Genomic DNA, 24,577 nt, shown 5'->3' with positions numbered 1-24,577 from the left:
TCCGGCGGCTTCCCTGAGGAATGTGACACTCAGCACACTCCCTGCTGAGATTTTAGAGCCAGCCAGGAGGCACTGTTAGAGAATGTGTTTTTTATCATCATCCTCATCACCATTATTATCATTATTAATAATATGATATTTGGAGCATTTATGCACATTAATTTTAAACAAGCATGTGCTGTGGCAAGATTTGATGCTGCTACCAATAAGCAGTCATAACGTGGGTCTTTAATTTACATAAAATCATTTATGCTAATTTAATTAGTCCTTTGTTTACAGCTGAGGCTCACTCACCACTGGGCTGCGAGATGCGCTCGACTGCAGCACACTGAGGAGCCGGAAGCCAGGCGCACACATCCATGTTGCAGGGATGCTCTTCCCGCACAGAGGGAAGAGTCGCCTGCTTTTTGGGGGGAGGGCCCATTCAGATGCAACAGTTCTTATTCACAACTTATCCCCAGCAGGGGATTGTGCTGGGTGCTGTCCTATTTTGAAGTGATTTGTCCTGACAGTCGCCTTGTGCAGAAGATCAGAGAAGTCTCACGTCTGACCCAATATCACACAGCTACCAAGTGGCAAGACAGATACTAAACCCAGCTGTGTCCGTCTCTAGTTCTCAGCCTCTTTCTATATCTTTACGAGTGTAGACATTAAATAAGAAGAACTAACATGGCTTGGCCCATGGTACGTGCTCACGTACTCTGTAAACTCCGGTTGAATGAATGAATGAACGAATGAATAGCGTTGTTGCCGTTTCAAGGGTTTTCAGGTGCATTTTCACCCTGACACCTTGTAGCAGCCCTGAGAGACGGGTCTGGCCAGCTCCATTTTGCAGAAGAAGCTGAATAGGCGGGGTGATGGAGAGGGCACTCCTCTTTGAACTCAGAGTTCTACATCCTCCTGCTGATTGTGTCACTGATTTATGCCCTGACCTTGGCCCGACCTTGACCCTGGTCAAAGTGCTTCCCTCACCCCAGTTCCTCCATTGCCCCATTTGCAAGACAGCAAGAAGGATCCCTTGTCCTTCTAATCTGACGGGCAGAAATGAAAAAATGAGTCTGTGGAGGGGACCGTGCAGGGTGCCTGGAAATTATAAGGTGGTATTTGTCAGACTTGCCTTGGGAAACCTTGAAAAATTGAATGGAAACCACCGGGCTCATTCATCTCCTTTTAACAGCCCCGTGTCATCCAGCCTGGTCTTTTCCATTCCTGCTCTGTCCAGTCCTGACAACATAATTTAGTTCCAGGGAACTTGAATAGAACAGAGTGGACTGATATTTCCACGCACTCGGGCCTTGATTAATACCGTCAGGGCAGCTGCCCGTGAGGATGAGGAACCAGAGAGGATGATGCTTCACAGCACCCCCGCCTCCCGTGCTCGCTGCCTCTCCCCTGCCTCGTCCTGCAGGTCGCCCTCTCCCCTCCCTCCTCCCGCCCAGACTCCATGCTCGAGGCCCTTCCCTGGCGCATTTGTCCTTCCTGCTGTTCAGCCATCCGTTCTGCAAACATACCGTTTGCCACGGTCAGGCAGTGGGGACGGAGAGTGAAGTAAGGAGCAGCCCCGTCCTTCAAGAATCCAATCATGGGAAAATGAAAACCAATGGCCACTCAGGCAAAACACGGCTTAAGGGATGAAGCGGGTGTTAGACCAGGGACGGAGTGGCTATGGGGGCAGACGGAGGAGGTGCGGAGGGCTTCACAAAGGAGACAGCGTCAAAGGAGGCGTTTGGGGATTCGTGAGGTCTCCCCGGGCGGAGGTGTATGGACAGAGGGAGGGAGGGCAGGGAGATTTCTGGCAGTGGCTGCCGCGTAAGCAAACTCACAAGGGCCTGAGATGCCTGACTGTGTGGGGATGGGAAGCGGTCTGGGTGGCCCTGCTGCGAACGGGGTGCTGAGGTGGGGGCAGGGCCCGGAGCAGGGACTGCCACGGGCAGATGTTGATACCTTTGCCTCAGTTCCGGTTCCACTGACGTGCCTTTCTTTGGGAATGCACCCAAGTCCGCATGGGGAGATGACGAAAAGGGCACTGAAGGAGAAGGGAGTAGGGGGTTGGAGAGCAGATATGGGGAAATTCCATCCGCCTCCCGTCTCAGTGAGAGTGGGAGTAAACCCCAGCCACGGGCGGGGAGGAGGAACAGGGAGCAGGGAGAAGGTGCAGGGCGGGCATTTCTTTTCATCTGTGTGAACGGGGGCAAGAAACGGCTCCACTCTGACAGTCCCGGCTCCTCTTTTTTGTGGACTTTCTTCAAAGTAGGCGGCTACCCAGAGCTACCTTGACACTGCTAACCACACCCAGGCCTCCTTCCCAATATTCTGCACAGGGGCGTCCTTAACCCATCGCAGAGGAGGCAGGATTACCTCGTCGTGAATGTGTCCCTGTCCCTACCCAGCAACACCTGCACTGATGGCCTCTTTCCATGGATATCAAGATTTATGGTTCCTCAAAATCAAATATTGACCTTGGCTTTGTGTCCATCAATACATGACCTTTCAAGTCAATGAACCTGGATATGCGAGTCAATGGTTACTTATTATATCCCCTGCCCTGAAATGGAAATCTCGGACCCCCCAGTGCACGGATTGGGCCATAGTCGCGATCTTGTTTATTGCTCCCTGCACTTGGCGTCTGTGATTGAAGAGTCCTTGAACAAGCCGCAGAGTTCCCAGGAAGCCTGCGTGCTCTCTCTCTCATCGCATCAGAGGCCACTCAGGGCAGACTTGCAATCCCATGCACTTGCCTCCTTCCCTCACGGGGAAATATTTTAGTCTGGTAACTTCTCATCCCAGGAGGCTGGAGATCGTCCACTGGGAAGGATGGTGTCTCTCTCCCCATCTCTCTAATGCCAAGAGGACACGGATGCCTTCACTGGGCCAGTTGAAGGACTGCGTGCTGAAGATAAGTTGCCCATCTCTGAAGTCCTGTTGCACCGACAACCTCTGAGAGTCTAGGAGGAGGAAGAGTGAGGATTAAGTCCCAGCCCCTTGAGTGTGAAGTATCAGTCTTTCCTTCCTAGCTGGGTGGCTTTGGGTAGGTTCTTTCTGTTCATTCTTTCTGGGCCTCAGTTTCCCCCGATGCAACAAGTAACAAGGGTTGCTGTACAGAGTCAGTGACATAATCTGGGTAAGGTGTTTGATCCATGCTTGGCAGAGAATCAGCACTCGTAGATATCGCTAGGGCCCAGCTACTGCTTTTTGCTTTTTCCAACCACACGGAAGACAGTCCTTCCCGTCCCACTCCACCTTGAGGCCGAGTGGACCAAGTCCCGGGTTCAGGCTAACGGAATCTGAGCAGAAGTGACATGTGTCACTTCTGAACTAGGTCGTGAAAGCCAGTGCTCCATTCTCCAACCTTCCCTGCGGCCATGGTGACTGAGTGGGTCACATGCTGCAGACGGGGCAGCTTTGGACGGCGGAGGACCTGTCAACGGGTGGGTGAGGCCCTAAGTGGTGGCACCCCCCCCCCCACCCCCGGCAGACCTGCCGGGATCTGCGATGGGTCCTGTGTGAGGAAGAAACAAAGCTTTGTTGTGTTAAGCCCCTGAGATTTGGGAACTACTTGTGGTTGTGCTGCAACACAGCTCAGACCCTCCTGGCCGGCGGGGTTCTCAATAAATATTAATGATCATGAGGGGGAGGACTGGTACGATGCTAGACAAGTAGAAGACCCCGACACCCTGCCTTCCTCACCAGCAGACCCTTGACCATGACAGTCAGACCCTTAAACAAGACAGTCTTGTTCAAACCCATCTTGGCTGAGGATTCTTCCCTGATCCTCTGTCTTGGTCAGAAGACTCGACTCCTGCCTTCCCTGGCCCTTTGTCCCTGTAGCCCCACTCTCCTCCCGAGACTCTACCCGGAGCTTTTTACACCAGTAAATGGCCATTTTATTGATGCCTAAGTCAATTCACTTGATGCGGGTTGGCGGGGGGGGGGGGGGAGAAAACATGGCCCTGAGTGCCAAGAATCCTGGGTCCAAATGTCGGCTTGGCATCTGCCTTTTCCTGAGCTCCTGCCCAAGCTGGGAAGGACCTACCCTGCCACCCATGACACCTAGTTACTCAGGGCAGTGACCCTGGATGCCTCCTCCCCTGGCCCAGGGGCTCCTCAAGGGCAGGGAGCTGCCTGGATCTTCCATGCAGAGCACGATGTGTGCTTCACAAATATAGACAGACTTAAGGAGGATGCTAGAAAGGAAAGCTTGTCACGGCTCTCATGGCCACAGAGACTGTCGTCCAACAGCTGTTTCTGGGGGGGCCGGTGTTGATCTGGGGGTGGCTGGCAGGAGTGGATGGCCCTGTACCCACCCAAGGCGACCCCAGGGCACGTCTGGGGGAGCCCAGAGCTGCGAGGCACATACTGGGAGCACCACTTTCCTGCTCTCAGCTCTTCATCCTGCAGATCGGGGCTGCGGAGGCCTGAAGTCATCCTGGTTGCTGTGGGGACAGGACCTCAGCTCTGTCGCCCTCGAACCCTCTTGGGTTATTGCTCGTCAAAGCATTCAAGTGAACTCTGTCTTAGGTCACTTTCCAGTGTGCTGGGTCCCTCTCTCCATGGAAGAGGCGATTCCCGTGAGTGGGCTCTAAAGACAGTGTCGCAGGAGGGGCGTGGAGGCCTTAGCCTAGGGGCCTGACAGGTCACATTGCCCGGCCTTGGGTCCAGGGTCCAGCATTTATTAGCTTTGCAGCCTTAGGTGACAAGTTAACCTCTTCGAGCCTCGGTGTCTTCCTCATCTGTTCAAAGGGGATACAAATAGAAACCACACGCGGGCCCACTGTGGGCATCCACATCTGTGGGCATCCGATGAGATGGCACGGGCGGCGGCTGGCACACAGTCGGGCCTGCGGGATGCCTCTTGCCTGCCTGCCCGCCTACTGCGAGCCCACTGAGTTCGAACGGATTCTGTGTAGGGCAGCTACCAAATCAACCGTCTTCAGTTACCCTCCAGAAAGAGCTATAATAGGCAGGAAAAAGCATCCCTGAAACACAGAAAGCAAAACAGAAACTACCTCTTTGCCCGGCCAGCCCACCTCTAGGTCCCAGCGGAATGATCACCTCCTCAGAGGAGCCCTCCCTGCCTGCCTCGGACGGCTGCATGGGGATGTTCCCTGCTCTCCACACCACGCTGCTCTTCCTCAGGTAGGACCGATCTCCACTGCAACTGAATAATGATTGTGAATTGTCATTCATCTGTTCAATATCTGTCCTCCCCTGTGGAGACGACGGACCACGTCTGCTTTGGTCTCACCAGTGTTGAGCACAGTGCTTGGCACATAGTAGGGTTTCAGTAGATATTTGTTGACTGACCGATGGATTGATTCCAGGCCTCGTTGCCTAGATTGCTGCCGTATGGTGGGTTTGGAACTGGGGAAGCCATACGTGTGGGGCCAGCCTTATATACGCATGGCTTGCAGGCTGCCTTGCCCCTAGAAGACCTCTTGAAACCATCCCGGAACAAAAACCCTTATGAGCTCTAAGTGGGACCCAGAGAGGGTGAGGAATTTGCCTACAGTCACCCAGCTGGCTAGCTGCAAACCACAGCTTGAACCCCGTTCTGAGTGACTCTAAAAACCCTTCTCTTCCCTTTTTTAATCACCGCACTTCGGTAGATTTCCCAACTTCAGGGAGTGTCAGAATTCCTTGGGATGTTTGCAAAAATCCAGATTCCTGGGCTTCGTCCTCAATGCTTCTAATGTTGTCGGTCTGGGGGCAGGGTTGGCCCCAAGGCAGGCAGGGGCCCCAGGCCAAGACTGCCTGTTTGTCTGTTTGTTTGTTTGTTTGTTTCGTGGGTGAGGCAAAACACTTCGAGTCCCTCCAAAATCATGTGAGCACCATTCTGCTGGCTCAATCTCACGTGATCTTACGAAAGAAATAGTTTGCTGGTCCCTGGGAGCAACTCACTGGCTAGGCTGCCTACCTGCTACAGGGGTCCAACCACGGAGCCCTGGGATGATCCCATGGATTTCAGTCCTTGGAGGTCTTTAGGACATCTGGTCAACCCTTGGAGGCTGTGGGGTCAAGGCAGAAGTGGTACATAGTGTCTGCGAAAGAGGAAGAGATGGGAATCGGGATTCACATAGGACCAGGTCCAATACTGGGATTCCTCACCTTGATGGCGCTGGAAGCCCAGCCAGGCCTGGGCACAAGGAAGGTCCTCTAAAGCAGAGAGCTCCCAGAGGTGGGGGCCACATGGCAGGCAAGTCTGTCTGGAGGAGACCTGAGACCCTGAATTTACATCAGCACCCCAGGGGATTCTGATGCAGGGGTACCTGAGGTCATACTTTGAGAAACCCTGCTCGAGGAGCCTAGGGTCCACTCAAGATAGGAAGAGCTTCTGAAAGCCAAAACCGGTCAGGGATAGAGGGGGCTGTCCGTGTCGCCAGTGAACTCCAGTGTAGGCTACGGGCCTGTGGGCTCTCTGACCAACCTGGTGGCTGTCACCCCCAGGTCTCCCTAACAGGAGGGGGTGGCGGGCGTTAGATGGTGCCTCTGCCTCCCGAGGGGCCTTCTGATCAGACGGGTCCTGGGTAGGCTCCTAATTTGTCTCCTCCTTGCAGTGCCAGTATCAGCTTTCTGATGCAGAGGGACCCCGGTAATGAGTTTCTATTAAAAGAGCTGAATCTCAGCTCTCGGAACTCAATGTTCAGAATAAACAATGGGGCAGAATCCTATTAAAAAAGGCTTCCAACATGGACAAATTAAGCCCTTGGGAATGCCTTACAAAGAATACATTTTTCCAGTGTCGAACCAAGATCAATAGAGAAAAACAAATAATTTCAAGTGGGAGTCATCATAATGATACCCAGGTACAGGCAGGGGTTGGGTGCGTTATTTTGGCCTGAGGACACCCCGGCGAAGATAATGAGGGAGAAGAGGAGGGGAGCTCATAATGGGCGTGAGGGGTGTCTGGGTCTCCTGGGCGGCTGAGCGAGGAGGATGTCGCGTCTCATTTGTCTCTGTCGAGACTCCCTCTTTCTCTAGGGGATGGTTAAGCCCACAGTGCTGCCCACCGAGGGCTTTTCAAGCCTGGAGGGGGGCGGGGTGGGAGACCTTGGCTTTGTTCACCGGGGGAGAGATCTTATCTGTGCACATGCCTGGCAGGGAAGCTGTGTCTGTCTCACCCCGAGCAGAGTGGAGATCCTCAGACATCTACGCAGATGCCTGAATTGTCACCACCCAGAACTTACCCTCTGGTTTGCTCTCTGCACTTGTGACTGCTCTGTGAATATCCCTCTTGCAATATCCAATTTTGTTCCCCAAGCCGTGCAAACGCTTACCCATCTTGCCGGGCTGATCTTGAGTCCCTCCTCTGCATGAGACCTTTCCTGAATGCTTCCCTCCTTGCCTAGATTTCCTAGCAATCTAAATAATATCCTTGAACGTTCAACATATGCAAGGTAGACTCTTGGCCTGGCACATCTCTACCCCTCCCTCCCCCTTGGAGTCTGTCCTAGTGCTGTGACTATCCTGTTGACCTGTCAGGTCAGCGCTTCTTCCTCCTTCTAGGGACCCCTGGTTCAGTCCAGCTCACCCCACACTCACTGGGCAGTGCTCCGTGGTAGTTTCCACACTCTGGGAGACTCAGCACTGAGCAAGACACAGGTTGGGGGCCCTTGAAGGTAGGGACTTACCCAACCTTCTGGTGTGGCTCATCTGCCTCCAGGAATGAACGAGGAAAGAGGATCCCGAGGAAGAGGGCAGTGTGGTCAGGGACAAACAGACGGTGGGAGATGGACAGACTGGGAATCCAGTTCTGCTGTCTGGAAAGGTCTTATTTCTCCGCTGTGCGAAGCACCTTCCACCTGCTCTCACTCTCCATATGAAGGCACTTAAGCTACACAGTAGAACCCCTAAGGTGGGTACTGTATTCCCCCCCCCTTTTACAGGTGAGGGAATTGAGGAACAGTGAAAGTTAAATAATCAGTTCAAGGGTTTCAGGTGGCCAGTCTTCTGCTCCTAGCCAAATCTCTTTCCTCTGCATTGCCCAGGGAGGATTGTGGGGGGTAGGATGTGGTACAGGCAGACCTGGGCAGAGGACAGGGTCCCGTGGAAGCCCAGGGGGCCTGGGCTGCAGTGGAAAGCAGGAAGAAGGAGAGCCCTGAACTGCTCACGTTCCTGGCTGGCTCAGCACACGCGCCTGCTGTCTGGTACATAGAGCCGGTCGGGGCTGCTCGACTGTAGTTCTCCTGCATTCAGTGGAGATTGCCACTGCACATTGGCCCGCCGATAAAGGCCCTGAGAAGTTCTGCAGCAACCTTACTTTTTCCATTGACAACGGATGCCCTCTGTTGCCGCCTCAGAATGCCTTTTACCATCCAGCACCCCTCCTCTGGGCCAGCTCACTTTCAGGCAACAGGGCCGTGAGGCCGGGCACCAGCCAGCTAGAGTGAGGAGCGGGTGACAGCGATGTGCAATGTACAGCGGCAGAATCAAGGAGGTGGATTTTTCTGGACGCCGAGGGAGGGCGCGATTTTGGGGGTGAGGAGGAGGTCAGCAGTGTAAATGCCTCGGATGCCAAGGAGGGTGAGGTCTGAGACAGCCCCTTGCCCCTGAGGGTGAGGAAGGGAAAGTCTAGGATATAAATCACATGCAGGCACCCCCTGGTTGGAGGTGGTTGCTCGCGGGAGTACAAATGAGGGGTGTGGCTTTGGTGGGGGGGCGTGGCTTATCTATTAAACTTCAGAATGCACGTACCTTATGATGCAACAATCCCACTATTATCTACCCAAGAGAAACACTCACACATGGGCTCGTGGACGCCTGTTCAAGGACCTTTGTTAAAGCCTTGTTGCACAGAGCCAGAAACGGAAACAGCCTTAATGCCCATCAACAGGAGAAGGGCGAAGGCCTTATGGCCTTGTCTGTATCTCAGCCGTTAGCAAGACACCTATGTAATGATACAGGAAGGTCATCGGGAGAGTATTGGATGAACAAAGCAAGGTGCAGAAGGTACACACAACGTGATACTCCCTAACTAAAAAATACACACACCTGTACGCGTGCACATGCACACACAACCACATAGGCACACACGATGCGCACGTGTGCACACGTAGACCCACAGGCGCACGCACACGCACGCACATCCGCACAGGCACTCACTGGCAGAACGCCGTAGCATTGGCTGTTAAGCCAACAATCTCCACACTTGGCACCTCTCTGAATTCTGGTCCCGCCGCTTACTAGACTGGTAACCTTGGGCAAATAAACTAACCTTTCTATACCTCAGTTTGCTCACCTGTAAAATATGGCTAATTCTATTTCGGCCTCAAGAAATGATTGCGTGGAATAAACGATTCACTGAGTAAGCACGAGCAAAGTACTTGCCTGAGTGCCTAGGTGGGAAGGGGTAAGTGAGTTGTTGCTGTGACCGTATTTCCCCTACTCTAATGCACACGTATTTTTCACATCTTACACCAGCAATCAAGATGCAGTTTACAACGGATAGATCTTAACATGTTTCATTGGCAAATTTTTTTTTTTCCTTCTTGGTAGCCCATAAAATAATGGCGCATCTTACAATTGGAGAGATCGTAGGCGCTACGAAATAGAATATTATCTCCAGGAGGTATTTAGGAGGGCCACATACTCTTGTACAAAAGCATGGCCAGTAACTCTGGGACAGGCGTACCCAGCACATACCAGTGGTTCCCTCTGGGGAGCATGCTGGAGAGGGGGATGTCAGAAGGCCTGTGGCCTTATCGGGACTGCCTTGGTGTTTTACAAGCAGCGCGGACTCGTGTTTACATGTGGTTTCACTTAGCCTTGCTTGGCTGCGGCCGGGAGACACTAACACTGGTTAACTTAAGCAAAAAGGAATTTATTGGCAGGATGTCGGGAGCTCACAGAAGTGACAGGAGCCCAGAGAAGCAGACTCGGGGAAGGGGGGGGGGGTGGCCCAGGCCTCTCCCAAGGGCCCGAATTAGGAACCACAGCCACCACCTGGTAGAAGGGAACATCTGGGTACCATGCCACCATGGCTGAGATGCGTGACCTCCAACCTTCTTCTCTGTCCCTGGGCCCGGTGGCTTTTGTCATTCTTTTCTGTTGCCCATCATGTGATGACCCCTTCCTTCCTAGACTTGGCAAATTCCCTACCTTCAAAGTCTTGGGGGGAAGCGACAGAGTCAGCCTCCCACTGCGGATCTGTGCGGTCCCAGCATCCTTTGCAGCTAGGGCCCGGGTGAGTGCCCGGGTTGGTCAGCTGCCAAGCCCCTCTCCCATAGATTGAGCTAGGAACGAGCCAGGTCATGAAACAGGGGCCAAGCGCATCTCTGCTGGCAGCGGGAGATTGGGGGCAGCAAATGTAGCAGCAAAGTCCCCTTGCAGGGCGCTGCTGTAAGAATGGCACCACCTGTGCCCCCTGCGTGGCCCCCTGCGCTCAGTGATGCAGCCTCGGTGTCCTCATCGGACTAGCTTCCTGAGGACGCTTCGGCTGTGGTCAGCTGTGGCCTGGCCTCTTTGCCTATCCCTGTGCCTGTTCCTGGCACTCCCGGCCCATCTGTGGACTACCTCACCCCTTTTCGAGTAAACCCACGCCCCCCACCTCGCCCTACTGCTTTGATCTGACCAAGCTGAATTCTGTTGTCAGCAACCAATAAGCCTGGCTGACGCTCTGCGTCGCTCACTCCAGATGCAAAGTCCCAGAAGAGCGCTCGGGACACGTGCTTACTCCCTGGAGTGGGCCGGGAGACACGAGGAGCTGGCTTTTGTAATGGGAGGCAGCAGCCTCGAATTCCCCTCCACCGAGACCACACACAGTGGGGAAGAGGCACATTCCAGAAGGAAATCAAGGTGCTGCTAATGAGGGAATGTGGAGGGGGGCAGCAAAATATGACAGTTGCACACTATTGGCTGTTTAATCAAGATAGTGCATGCCCTGCTTGGAGGAAACCAAGTCATTCATTCATTCATTCATTCATCCATCCATCCATCCATTCATTCAACAAACAGACCGTAAGCCAACTATGTGCAGATACAGTCAGGCATTGGAGACATGACATTGACAGCCCTTCAGGAACCTAGGTCTGGTGTTGGTACCAGGTAAGTAAACAGGGACAGGCAGTGGGCCCAGTGTCACAACACCAGATGGCCCAGGCACTCGGCCTACGAAAGGGGCGGTCAGAGAAGTCTCCACAGAGGAGATGGTAAATGGCCTGCGCCTTGAGGGAGAGGCAGGAGGGGCCGCAATAGCTAGGCTGACAAGGTCAGGGGTGCAGAGGAAAAGGGTGGGGACGGAGCATGTGCACAGGCTCAGGATTATGAAGGGGCACCCCCCCCCCCATGCTCTGAGAAAGGGGAAAGCTCCAGGGAGCTGAGGGTGAAACACGGGGAGGCGGAGGGTCCGCAGGAGGGCAGAAGTGGTAGATGAGTCTGAAGGTCAGGTTAGAGCCAGCAGGCAAGAGTCTTGAATGTCAGATGGAGATAAGCCAGCAAAAGTGTTTTAAATGGGAGAGACAGGTCATTAGATCCATCTTTGAGAAAGGTGATTTGGGTGGGCAAATGAAGGGCACTTTGGGGGAGGCAGGAGAGGAGGGAACGTGTAAGAAGAAAGGACAGGCACTGGTCCAACCTTGGCTTTGGTTGTGGAGAGGCAAGACCCTAGAGCAGTAGGCACCCCAGCTACCATTCTGGGCTCTGCTTTTGGCTCGCTGGGTACCTAATACATGCCAGTCGTGTGGCCCTGACATCTTTGGGGAACCGACTCATCCCGGTTTGCCCTCAATGTTCTCCATCATAATATGCCATGTTGAAACCCTTCGTTCCCAGATAAACTGCGTGGCTGTTACCTGACATCCAAGGATCTATGAGTCTAACGTCTGGGCTCTGCTTGAAGAGATAGGACGTTAGTGTGGAATGGTCTTGGAGGTGGGGTGGCAGGTCACGGCCCAAGGTCTCAGGCGGGGTAGGAATGAGATGGCCTGAGGCCTCGGTGTCTGCAGAGGGGCCACCTCCTGTTGGAGCTGGGCCTGGAGCGGGGTCTTGGCAGCTGGAGAGGGCTTGGGGAGGGAAGCTGAGCTCCAGGAGGGGAAGAGAGACCAGCAAAGGTGGGGGGATCCTGTAATCCTGTCAATTGCGGGGGCCGCCGATCCAGGAGTAGGGTTTGCTTTTGCAACGGTGTCATGTAATATCCAAAGAACGTCTGCCTAGGTGGACATTAATTTATTTTTCTCAATCAACACTTTTTCCGGAAAGAGAAAACCCAAGGGTGGTGCAGTGGCTGCATGAAGCTAGCAGTGGCTGACCTTCCTCCTGTTCCACCATCTTTGGTGTGTGGGGTCAAGTCCGTGCTCCTCGAGGTCAAGGAAGTGGCAAGGGGGAGGGGGCGGTGTCTAAAGAAGGGAAACAGGCTTCCTGCTCTCACTGACCATATCTGTCTCAGGGTATCCCCCAGTTGAAAGAGGCCCGGGAGATGTTGTGCTTTAGCTGATTTGAACGCATCCGGGGAATGAATAAAAGGGGGAGGCTCCCTGGCTCCCTGCCTCACGACCCCAGTCCCGATGCCAGGGCCCCTCGGGGTCATTGCTCCCGCTGCAGCATGGTCGGTACCCCAGAGTACAGCTGCCGGGACCCTTCCTCATTTTTCCTCCTGACAAGGCCAGATGGCAGGCGGCACGGCCCCATCTCCTGGCAAGTTCTAGGGGACCTTGACCCCTCCCTCCTGGAAATCTGCATCGCCCTGCTGATGGGCTTCCTGTGGCCTGGAGCCCAGCCTCACTCCAAATGTGATTTTCCCTTCCTCCTCCAGAGCACAGGCCAGAGCGAGCGGGCCCATCTGCTTCTATTTCACTCCACGTTACTCATCAGGATGTGTTTGCCAGCAGTTATTTGATGTTCAGGAAGAATTCCGAGGCTTTTGAAAAGAAGTGAATAAAATCTTTAATCCCCCAGAGTCGTGAAATTGCGTTTTGCGGAGGAGACGGTGGGGGCCCACGGAGGTCCGGCGACGCTGCCTGATGCAGGTGGCTGGGACCCCGGCTCGCCCTCATGCCACTCACTCCCTCCGCATCCCAGGCCTCAACTGGATTTCCTGGAACCCACTCGGAGCCTCTCCAGATCCTCTCAGGATGCCCGAATTTGGGAACAGAAGAAGGCTGCGGCGGGGGATCCCTGACCTGTCTCTTGCCAAAAAAGCTTTTAGGGAGAGCTCCTCCCCACTCACAGCCTTGTCTGAGCCCCGCAGCCTCCCTGACGAGAAAGTGTGAGCTCCAGAGGGAATAGGGCTGAGCCCGGGACTCAGGCTCTCATGTTCTCGGCTGTGATGGCGGCCAGCAAGGGCGGGACAGGGCCTCTCTCGTGGTCTTGGGAAGACATATTCCAGATCTGCTAGGGCTTGGTGGTAACGAGGCAAGGGGACGCAGGCTCTCTCCTGCCTTCCGAGCTGTTTGGGTAAATGACAGAGACCCCCGGATGTTCGGATGTCCAGAAGGCAGGGGGAAACCAGCCTACTGAGCCAGGGCTTACCTGCAGGCTGACGGTCCAACTCTATCCCAGCATCACCATCTCTGGAACCCACCTGCCTCCTGCCTCAGCACAGAGGTGACACTTGCCTCTTCCCTCGATGCCTTAGGGCAGGCTGGGATTTTCCAGAGAAGTTTCAGTGAAAAAGCAAATTGATGTTTCCTGGCAAGTGCTAGATCTTTAGGTTCTTTTGGGCACATGGCCAACGAAGCCCCCCCCCCCCCCGCCCCTCCACTGCATTTAAATATCTGCTGAATGAATGAACTGGTGCATGAAGGACTGCGCCTGGGGCAGATGGAGACCATACCCCCACTCACCCCTCGTTCCCGATCATGCCCACACTCTGGTCAAGCCCGCAGAGCAAGTCCGTGCGTGGTAGGGTGTGGGCCCCCACCACAGCTCTGTGGCTCTCCCTGCTCACACGCGGGGACTGTTGAGGGCTGGTCCCCCCCCCCGCTGCCGTCACATCGCAAACCCTGCAATTCACAGGGAATCTCTCCTTCAGCATCACTCCTGACAGCTTACAAGTCCGACTATTAAACATTGATCACTCAAAATTTAACATACCGTCTTCCCTTTGATATCCTCAACTGCTCTCTGCATAAGACAACAAGCCACTTTCTGTAGCTCAGCATGAGAGAGGACTTCAAAGATGCCTTTCCCACTCACTGGCTCCCAGCAGCTCTGGTATTCAGCAGGCAAAGCTGCCAAGTGGAACAGGTAGGCTATCTCCCACCAGCCTCACTTTTGGGGCTCAGAGTAGTGGGGGGACCTCCTGGATTCGGGTCCTGGATTCCGTCTCAGGGGTGATTCGGGGGGGGGGCAGAGTTTGGATTCAGGGGCATAACAATCAAGCCCCTTGACACGGTTAACCGAGGCTGGTGGTGGGAGTGGCCGGCCCCTAGCAGGTAAGCAGATGGCGGTACCGCCTTCCCCTCTGAAGAGAAGTTTGGTTAAGCCACACAGTGCAAGCATGTTTGTAGGAAAGATGCTTCCGTGGCTTCATTAAACGTGTGATTTTGAACTCTTGAGAAGGTAGCCGCTTGCTGAGGCACAGCTAACGGGCCGATCACAAGTTATGACCACCCTTTCACTCACCCGGGCTCCCGGGGGGGGGCTGCATTTTGTTAAAACTGTATTAATTAGTGATCATTGGTAACACACTACATCAACCGGGCGTTGGGCAAAGTGATTGACCTGTGTTATTCGCATGATCCCCACCTTGACCTGTAGGCTGGGTTCTCTCACTGGGCCCTATTGACAGGGGAGAATCTCGCAGGTACAGAGGGCACACGTCAGAGGGAGGAAATGGCAGACCTGGAACTTAAAATGACATCAGTCTGACACTAAGGTCCAAGCTCTTGCCTCCGTCCACCAGTTGTACTGACCTTGTGTAAAAGCGCCTGTGACCTTGTGTGAAAGATACTGACCTTGTGTAAATTGCGTACCTGTGATCACCTGACCTTAGTAAACTGCATTCAGATCCTATGAGGGAAATGAGGATGTTTCTCCACAGATGGGATTTATATACTCCCACACGGCTGGAGAACATGGAGCCTGACCCCCTGCAGGCTCCCCTGTTTGCTCCTGGAACCCGCCTGCAGGACCGGGGTCTTGGGACCCTGCAGTTTGCATCAGCTCACGGCACAGGCGCTCTCCCATCCCCAGCCCTGGAGAACAGATCATGGCGCTCCTCTCCACCAAACCCTGATGTGGCCTCAGCCCTTCCTAACACCTGCCTCTAAGCTACTGGGTTTTACACGGAACCTGCGGCCTTCCCTGTGCTGAGGAGTTTTCACAGATGGAAAGGAAGCGCACTGCGGTGGAACAGACCCTCACAGTGGGGAGATTTGGAGCCTCTCTCTCCTCCCAGCACACCTGCCACCATATCCCGGGTGAAGCACTGGGCTGGAGAGGCTGGTGCTGGGAGACCAGAGTGGGCAGTGACTGGGCCCCCTTCCCCACGAGGGTCGCTCAGGGAATGCTCCCCTTCGAGAGAGGGCAGAAGGGCAGAACGGGGCCGTCCCATTCAGCCTCCGCAGGGCCCATGGCAGCCCAGGATGGGCGGCCAGGACTTCTCCCAGCAGCCTGCTCGACACCTCGGGGAAACTGCTGACTCCCCCGGAAGTTGTAGGGTTGGGCTCCAGAGCTTGATACTTTCAAGTTCTGAGGTGTCACTTGCACTTGTCACGCACAGCAGAGACTTTCTTTCCTGGAGAGGAGCTCTCATGACGAGGGGGTTCAGCCTTGCGGCTTTCAAACCTCTAGCGTGGAGAGTCCAGCAGCCCTGATGCAGAGATCTGTTCGGCGGCACCTCTCCTCCCGTGGGCATCAGACCGTGTCCTCGATCCCCTCCTCGGAGCCACCCCTGGGCCCTCCCCAGGCTCCTTGTTGAACACGCGGTTTGTCATCCTTGCGGGCTTTCTTTACTTTAGAGTCTGGAGAGGCATGGTAATGAGATAGGAGAGGAACTGATGTTGAGGTTGGATGAGAACATGCGTCATCTCCCTCCCTTGATGTGGGGTCATTTAATGATCATTTCCCAAACTCAGTGCTTTGTTTAGAAAATGAGGTCAATGCTGTGTAACTCACAGTCTCTAGAAGGGCTGAATGAAACGGCCATTGGTAACGTGCCGGGCATGGTATACAGCGGGTGCTCAATAATGTCAACGGAAAAGAGAGCAGCTTCTAGATGTGGGGGCGGGGGGACAGGACCAATAACAGCTGGTGAATAGTGTGTCGGTGAAGGGTCCAGCTGGGGCTGGGGGTAGAGCTCTGTAGCTGTAAAGAGAGGGATCTTTAAGCTTGAGAACTTCCCATGCCTGTTCTGAATTCTCCAGCCCTGAGCTCACTGTTGCCTGTGAACGCCAGCATCCCCAGGGCTGCTGCACCGAGGAAGAATCCGTCACCTTTGTTCCAACAGCCCTGAGAGATAGATCACCTTTAAGTACCCCATCCTGCCACGCAGCCTCTTAACAGAGCCCGAGCAAAGCCATTAGACTGTGGGGTTCAACTCTCGATTTGACCCCAAGAGATGTAACAAATTAACCCATTATCCTCCATTAATGGCCTTGGATGGCTTCATCTGTCATAATGAGCTGCTACTTTGGAGACGTGAGATCTGGAAACAGGACCCTGGTGGGTGTGGCAGGATCTCCAGGAACGTGTGAGGGAGGGAACGTCAGGGCTGACCGTCCCTGGTACCGTGCCAGGTGCTTTATGTCACCGCATTCAATGCCCACGGCCAGCCTGTGAACTAGATAGCATTATGTCCATTTAGCAATGAAGGGACTTTTGAAGAAGATGTCACTGGCCGGGGTCACATTGTCGGGGCTGAAACCCGTTGGTGTTTGCTACTGGCAGGTGTTACAAGCAAAACACTTTGCGTGTGATGCTTCGTATCACGATCGGGTGTTAGGATCATCCCCGTTGTTGCGATGAGGAAACCGGATCTCAGGTCGCCTAAGGGGCTGGTTCCCAGTCACATGAGCAGTTTGTGATGGAGCGGGTTTGGAGCCCTGATCTGTCCATTGTCAGAGGTCCAAAGGCTAATCACTGCGTTGGGCTTCTTCAAATTAATCCATTTATCCATCATTTATCCAGCAAACTGTATTAGGCACATGTAAGGACAAGGCTCTGCTTTGGAGCCTCAGGGGGGGGTGGTTACAGCGATGGCCAGGCTAGAGTCCCTCCCCTGAGGAGTCTTACCCATGCTTCCACCCTCAGCTGGACCTTCTCTGCCCTCTATCGGGAGGCATTCTGGGTCCCCCGAGTCTCTTGTTTCTGTGTCAGCGTGTCCTCCGTTGGTTCCGTGCTCGGCCACTCCGTGGGCATTCCCTGTCGTTCAGCAGAATTGATGGCCAGGACTAGGATAGATTGGGCTATGACAGTAAGTGACCTCAAAATCGAGCTGATGGCAAGAAGGCATTTCCTTCTAGTGATATATATGCAAACACGGTAGGCGAGGGAGGTCGACTCCTCAAAGCCACCTAGATATTCAGGCTGAAGCCAGCCCGGTCTGGCACCTGCTTCCCCTGCCACTGAGCCCCCCATGCAAGGAAGGTGATGGAAACCAGGCGCTGACTTTGGAAGTCCTGCCTGGGAGTGACACCTGTCACCTTGGGGCATATCTCATTGGCCGAGGCAAGGCACTTGGCCTGCCTGCATCTAAAGCGGGCTGGGGTGCAATCCCACCATGAGCCTAGGAGAAGAGGAGAGCTGGAACATTCATGAGCAGCCCATGACCACCATGACAGATAGCCATAATAAACACAGCGACCCCCAAGCAAGGTGGTTCCATTCTTGCTGTGGAAGATTCTGAGCCCAAGAACCTCTGTCTCTTTGTTCAAAAGTCTTGGAGGTGTGTTAGAGACATATTAGCTCCCAAATGAAACTTCCTATTTTGTTGAATCACACTTGACAAATGTTTATTGAAAGCCTGCTACGTGCCAGGCGCTCCTAAGCACGTAGGACACACCAGGGAATCAAACAGGCAGAGATCCGTGTCCTCGGGGAGCTTGCCTAAGAGGGAAACAGACATTGAGCAGGAGAACTGGCAGAGAGCAGAAAATGCAGTGACTTTATCTACATGTGATTCAGTGTGACCAGAAGCATCTGCCATGCCCCCGAGCTCCTCACGTGTATGTCTGCACGTGTGGGAACTTCTCCCCAGACCTTGTGGCTTTAGTCTTTGCCCTTATTTTAGATGGGAACATGGCTGGGTTTCTTTGCATTCAGCAGGAGCCACAGGACATTGGGTTCTCTTACCCCGCCCCCCAAGCACCTGTCATCTTCTCTCCACTTCCATTGGTTTGTTTGTTCCCTCACTCACCCGCACAGCCATTTTCGGGGCTTGAACTACCTTCCTGCGGGGGGCCGCCCCTCGTCATAGCAGGATATGAAGTTGCACCTGCATCCCACAGTAGATATAATTTATACATAACGATGCAATATTTGACTGCAGGTGCCTTCTTGACATAAGACGTTAGTAGATGACATTATAGGGGACGTTTTATGTGTCAGGCATGGTCCTAGGTACCCACGTACTAGGACTTGTCTGTATTTCCATCTTAGAGAGGCAGCGTCTCAGGCTCACGCAGCCTAGGCCTCCTGCCCAGGTCACGTGGTGCCGGAGCACAGAGGAGGGCAAGGGTAGCCCAAGCCTGTCCCAGCCTCTGTTCTTTGTCTCCGGACAGAGCCACCTCCCAGTTTGGGGAGCGAATTAAATACTCACTCGGAGCTAGCAGTGTTCTTTTCTTAATTTGGAGTGTGTGTGTGCGTGTGTGTTTCCATATCCCTAAGATTTTCATAGACTTTAGGGTGCCAAGTGGCTAAAAGAACCCTGCTTACTCATTAAACAGACATCTATCACAAGGGGAGCAGGCACCCTCATCGAGGGCTCCGGGGAGGAGTGAGGAAGGTGCCACCTCATGGAGGACAGTTTGGGGACAGTGGTCTCTAGAGTGAAGCACATGTACTTTTGAACCCCATGATTCCACCTCTAGAACAGATCGACCTTCCCATGTACTCCGAGGCATGAGTCCTGGCATGCTCGCTCTAGCACTGTTTACGCGATGAGCGTCATTAAGGACCGGAAACTGCCACGCGCTCAATTGGAGGAGCCTGTTTAAGTGAAGGATGAGCATGTGCGCACTGGAATGCCACACACGCGTTCTGATGGGTGACCGTGCAGGGCTCGAGCAGGGAGCAGTAGATGCCCAGGGTTTGTGGGTGCACCCTTTTGGATCAAAGCACGTGTGCGCATGTGTCACAAATGAATGGCTGTATGGATCTAGGGTATTTCTGGGGCTATTATTATATGTCTAGTACTCCAGTCCATACTCCGTAAGGCATGGTGAGGTTAAGTGACCTACCCAAGGTCACTTAGCTGGTAAATGGTGAAGGGAACATTTTCATCTGGAAAGTCTGGCTCAAGAGCTTGAGCTCTTCCCTGGCATGCAAATATGCTCCTGAGAAGGGCCTGGACCTTCTCCACCCTCCAATCTCGGAAGGCACCTTCCTCTCTTCCAGCCAGAGCCCTTCACCAGGCCCTACCCACTCTCTCCCGCCTTCGCACCTCCCTCTCTGCCAGGCCCTCTACCTCTGCTTATAACGGAACCAAATTCTCCTGTAGTCTAGAAAGCTTTTGAGTGGCAGAGACAATTCTGTGTATTCAAGGAGCCACTTTTTTTTTTTCCAGGACACCTGATTAGAGCATATTCCCAGACCCCATGCAGTTGTAGGTCTAATTCTCACGGACGGAAGATGAGCAGAAGTGAGATACCACCTCTGCTGGGAGGTAGTTACGAGCAAGTAGGCAAGCCTTCACCCAGCACCTTCTCCTGTTCATGCAGTTGGACGCTAAGGTCTCCGAGATGGAATTGCAAGGTGGGTGCAGCGTGGGTCACTGAGTCACTACTTGTAAAAGGACCGTGCAGGACAGCCGCCAGGATTGTCAGCAGACTATGAAAGGAACGCAGTGTACCTCTGCTGGGATAAGCCACTGAGATGCGGGGTTCCTCTACTGCATTAGCTAGCATTGGTTATTCTCTCCTTAGAGCCGAAGTCTCATCCCCATCTGCTCTGTTTACTACTAAATTGTTCTAGAAGATACAGACCCCAGAGACACACACATGGGCGCTGCCCATCCTTCATCGTTCGGGGGACTGTCACAACTTTTCTGGGCTCGCTCATCCACGGTGACCTCCAATGGGCCCAGCCACTGGCCTCCCTGCTCGAGGCCCTCCCGATTTTTCTGGACTTTTGGGACTCTGTATCCTGTGCTATTCAGACACTGGCCTCTCCTCAACTTCTCCCTCCTCGGGAGCACGTTCTCAGTGGCGAATCCCCATCAAGAGGTATGGACTTAGAGTCAGATGGTCCTCACCCAAATCCTGAACAAGTCACACTACCTTTTATCTAAGCCTTGGTCTGTCCCTCTTCATCGGGGCACCAAGAACTAGGTCTCAGGGCTGCCGCGAAGGAGAATGAGACCTCAAATAATGAGCCCATCACAAGACGTGGCAAATGAACATTTTCTTCTTCTCATTTCTCTTTCTTTCTTTCTTTCTTTCTTTCTTTCTTTCTTTCTTTCTTTCTCTTTCTTTCTTTCTTTCTTTCTTTCTTTCTTTCTTTCTTTCTTTCTTTCTAGCTTTCTGCCATATATATCTATCCAATACATATAAATGGTATGAGTTTTCTTCTGTCTCTTTCTCTTCTACTCTGAAGAACCTTAACTATTCCCATAATTTTATGCATGTCTGTGCAAGAAATGACCAAAAGAATATCTGTAGCTTGACATATTTCCCTGGCTCCAGAGCTGTATCTCAAATGGTCCACTATACACACAATTAATTAATCAATATACCCTGCTAATTTATTGAGAACCGAATATGGACAAGACCCTGTGCTTGACAGACAAGATGGCTGCCCAGTGGGGCTTACAGTCTAGGGAGGAGGGTGGATGTTAGGGAAATAATCTCACAAATACATGTAAACTTGGGATTATGGCAGGTGTTTTAAAGGGGAGGTACAAGACCCCTTTGACATCTGATGAATGATGTTTTGACTTAGTGAGGATGTTTCTTATGCAGATAAAGGTTTAATTGAATTCAGATGGATGATTTGAAGTGAATTAGGTTGAAGTGGGAGGGGGGAGAGCTAACAACATGAACAGACATCTCATGTCACCGGGGGGCATGGCAGGAAGGAGGTGGTGAGAAGAGAAATGGAAGGGAACATGGTTGTGATCAGGGTGGAGAAGTACAGAAAAGACTGCTCTTTGTCCCCCAAGATATAGTTTCCTCTTCATTTCTCACTAGAGAGCCTTTTATTTCAACTGGGCCCAAGAGAGTCTGGAATAAAGACTACATTTCCCAGCCTCCCTTGCAGCTAGCCATGGGCATGTAGATAAGCTCCAGTCAACGGAATGTACTACATGCACTTTTTGGGAAATGTTCTTAAACATAATGTTCTTTGTCTGTTACTCCTTCCATCTGGGTGAAGCTCAAATATCATGTCCGCAGCCCGAGCTGCCATCGTAGACCATGCTGTAGAATCATGTATTAAGGATGGCAGAATGACAAAAGAGAAGTCTGGGTCTCTGACGACCAAGGACCTGCATTTCTTGCCCGGACGACCATTTGTCTCTTCGTGTTGATGAGAGAAAGACATTTCTGTCATATTCAAGTGACAGCTATTTGGGAGTTTCTACCACTCACAGCTGAGCACCACCCTAACTCATAGAGACAGGCGGGAGCCAGACCATGCAGGACTTTGAAGGCCACTTTAAGGACTTTGCCTTTCTCCTAAGACAGTGGTAAGCAGTAACTGAAGAGGCTGGGAAGCCGTACTTAGTTGCCAGCACGACCCCAAAGCAATTCTGTTTCTATACGTATGCATCCGCTCAAGTCTTTCAACAGGCACGGACCGATTATCTACTACAAGTCAGGCACTGCTACCGGTCCTGGAGGAATTAAAAACAAACATGACACATCCTGCCTTTGAATCAGAGGCAGTCTAATGAGAATTATAGACCTATAAATAATGGTTACTGTTCAATCAACATTTATGGAGTGCTAATGTGGTGTCCAGTAATGGCATGGGCATGGGCACCTGGCCAGTCAGGACAGGCACTGACATGACCAACAGCATGGCCTCCCTACTCTATCAAAGTTGAGCGTGCCCAGCTGGGCACCTGACGTATCAGACACGGCATTGGGCCAAGGGAACTGCAACAACCAAGGAGATAATGATGTATTTTCTAGGAGTTCACAATCTTCTACTCTACAGGGAAGGAAAGGGCCATGAAAATTCTAGCAATGAAGTTCCATGGATCCTGTGATAGGTGTAGAAGAGTGAAGTGAGAGGTAGAATGGTCAGTGGTGCGGGAGGGCTCAAGGGAGTCTGCCCAGAGGAGCTAACTCTTGAGCTACCCAAGTACCCCTGTTGCAAAGGATGAATAGTAGTTACAACATAGCAAGGTTTGGGGCATTAGGAGCATGAGGAAAATGCCCTGAGAGCACCGAGGATGATATAACTCATTTGGTCCATGTGTGTATGTGTGTGTGTGTGTGTGTGTGTGTGTGTGTGCAGGTACACGTGTGTGCATGTATGTGCCCAAATGCACAAGTACATATTTTTACAAAGGTGAGGAGGAATTAAGAGAAGTTTTCACAGAGGAAGTGGATATTGAGCAGAGTTTTGAAGGAAAAGTAAGAGCTCCCCCCCACCAAGTTGGACAAGGCAGAGCAGAGTTCTAAGACAACAGAGACCGCATCTAAAAGGCCATAGAACATGAAAAAGCATAGAGAATTGGAGGGGCTTCCAAGAAGTTTGAGGTGGTGAGTCCGAGGGCCAAGGTGAGACATGGCTTGAGGTGAGCTTCGACAGGAAAGGAGGCCATGTTGTGAATCTTCCAATTTTCAGACCCAGAGCTCTCAGCTGTGTTTTGTTGGTAAGGAAGAGCCAGGGAGAACTTTCCACAGAAGAGAAACATGGTCAGCTCTATGCTCAAGAAGAAAAATTAATTGGAACAAATTCCTAAAGTGTCCTTCTGAAGAGGCTGGGTTAAAAAAATGATGGTGCGTCATTCAGTGGAACTTCAAGTAGAGATTAAGAACAACGAGGGGTGCTCATATGATACCATTTCCAAGATAAATCATTGAGGTTAAAACAATCAAGGTGTGCATGGCCTTTGTAGTATGGTTCTATCTGTCCAGAAGATGTGTGTGAACGTGCATGCATGGAGGGGTCTGTCTATCTAGGCTTTATGGAAGGAAAGCAATCCTGTAAAGATATGCACAAAATTTCTTAACAGCGTCGCCTCTGTGGAGGGGAATTTAAGGGGAGTTGTAAGGGAGACTTTTCACTGTAAACCTTTTGTACTGATTGAATATTTTTTACCTTGTGCATGCATTATTTTTCCAAGATATTAAATAAATATGTATTAAAAAATTTATTCTCCCTGAAACGTGAGTGATGGATTGAAAAGAGGAGAGACTTGGGATAGAGCGAGCCCTCCCCCATCTCCATTTTCCTGATTAATGGCCACACCATCCGTCCAGTTATTCAGTCTCAGACCTTGAAGGCCTCTTCAGCTCCTCCCAAGTGTAATCACTTATCAAGTCCTGCCTGTTCTACCCCAGAAATCTCTCTCCCCTCAGCCCCAGAATAGACAGAGAGATCGATGGGACAGAACTGCAAGCCCAGAGACAGACTGGAGTATGTATAAATATTTAGTATGTGATAACGGTGACATTTCAAATCCTTGTGGAAAGGACAGATTATTCAATAAATGATGTTGGAAAAAAATTAACTCTGATCCTTAGCTCCGTGATAAACTAAAATAAATTTCTGGTGAATTAAAGATATGTATATAAAAATAAAGTCACAAAGGCACTAGAAGAAAATGTAGGTCAGTCTTTTTAGAAGCTGGGACCAGAGAGAGTCTTTCTAAGGAAGATGTTGAAAGAGAATGGTACCGAGACTAGTTCGGTAGGTCAGACTATGTAAGATTCCTCCTGTTATATGCTAACAACATACTAAAAAAATCAGAAGCAAATGTAAAACTGGAAAAATACTTCCACAACCACAGCATATTAAGTGTTAAGAAGCTTAACTTATGAAGAAAGCTTGCAAAACAATGAGAAAAAGACGAACACTCTAACAGGCAAACGTGATAAGTAATTAACAGAAGAGAAAGCCAAATGGTCAGTAAACATATGAAAGACTGTTTGATGTTGTTGTTTAAAAAAAAAATGATGCACATTAAAACAGCAGTAAAATGCCACATTTCACCAAATACTTTTAATTAAAAGATAATTCCCTATAGTTGTCAGGGTTCTGGAAAACAGTCTTGCACTCTGCAGAACGGAGCATAAATCGGGTCAAAGACCATGATGCAATCTACAAGTATATATCAATGTCCTCAAGAATGGACATATTGTTGACTCACTGACCTCACTGGCAGCGACCGTATGTAAATATGTGTCCTGAGGACATAATTCAGAATACGACAATGGTGTTTATCACAGTGCACAGATAACTTCAGGAATTTGGGAAACAAAACCCCCAAATCACCTTAACCCTGAAACTCTTAAAGAAAGATGATGAAATACAT

General features: G+C 51.8%; 1 long non-coding RNA gene across 1 annotated transcript; it reads right to left on the bottom strand.

Moving 5' to 3' along the window:
* Positions 1–2,588: 2,588 nt before the first annotated feature.
* On the bottom strand, positions 2,589–8,489 carry LOC102900238. Its single transcript, XR_002146423.3, has 3 exons — positions 7,629–8,489; positions 5,915–6,038; positions 2,589–2,945 (listed from the first exon to the last, which is right to left on the bottom strand). It is a non-coding gene; the product is annotated as an uncharacterized LOC102900238 (long non-coding RNA).
* Between the last annotated feature and the right edge of the window lie 16,088 nt (positions 8,490–24,577).

The sequence above is a fragment of the Felis catus genome, chromosome D2, assembly GCF_018350175.1.
Source record: "Felis catus isolate Fca126 chromosome D2, F.catus_Fca126_mat1.0, whole genome shotgun sequence".
In the NCBI taxonomy this organism is placed as follows: Eukaryota; Metazoa; Chordata; class Mammalia; order Carnivora; family Felidae; genus Felis; species Felis catus.
This window is presented reverse-complemented; position numbering and strand designations above follow the sequence as displayed.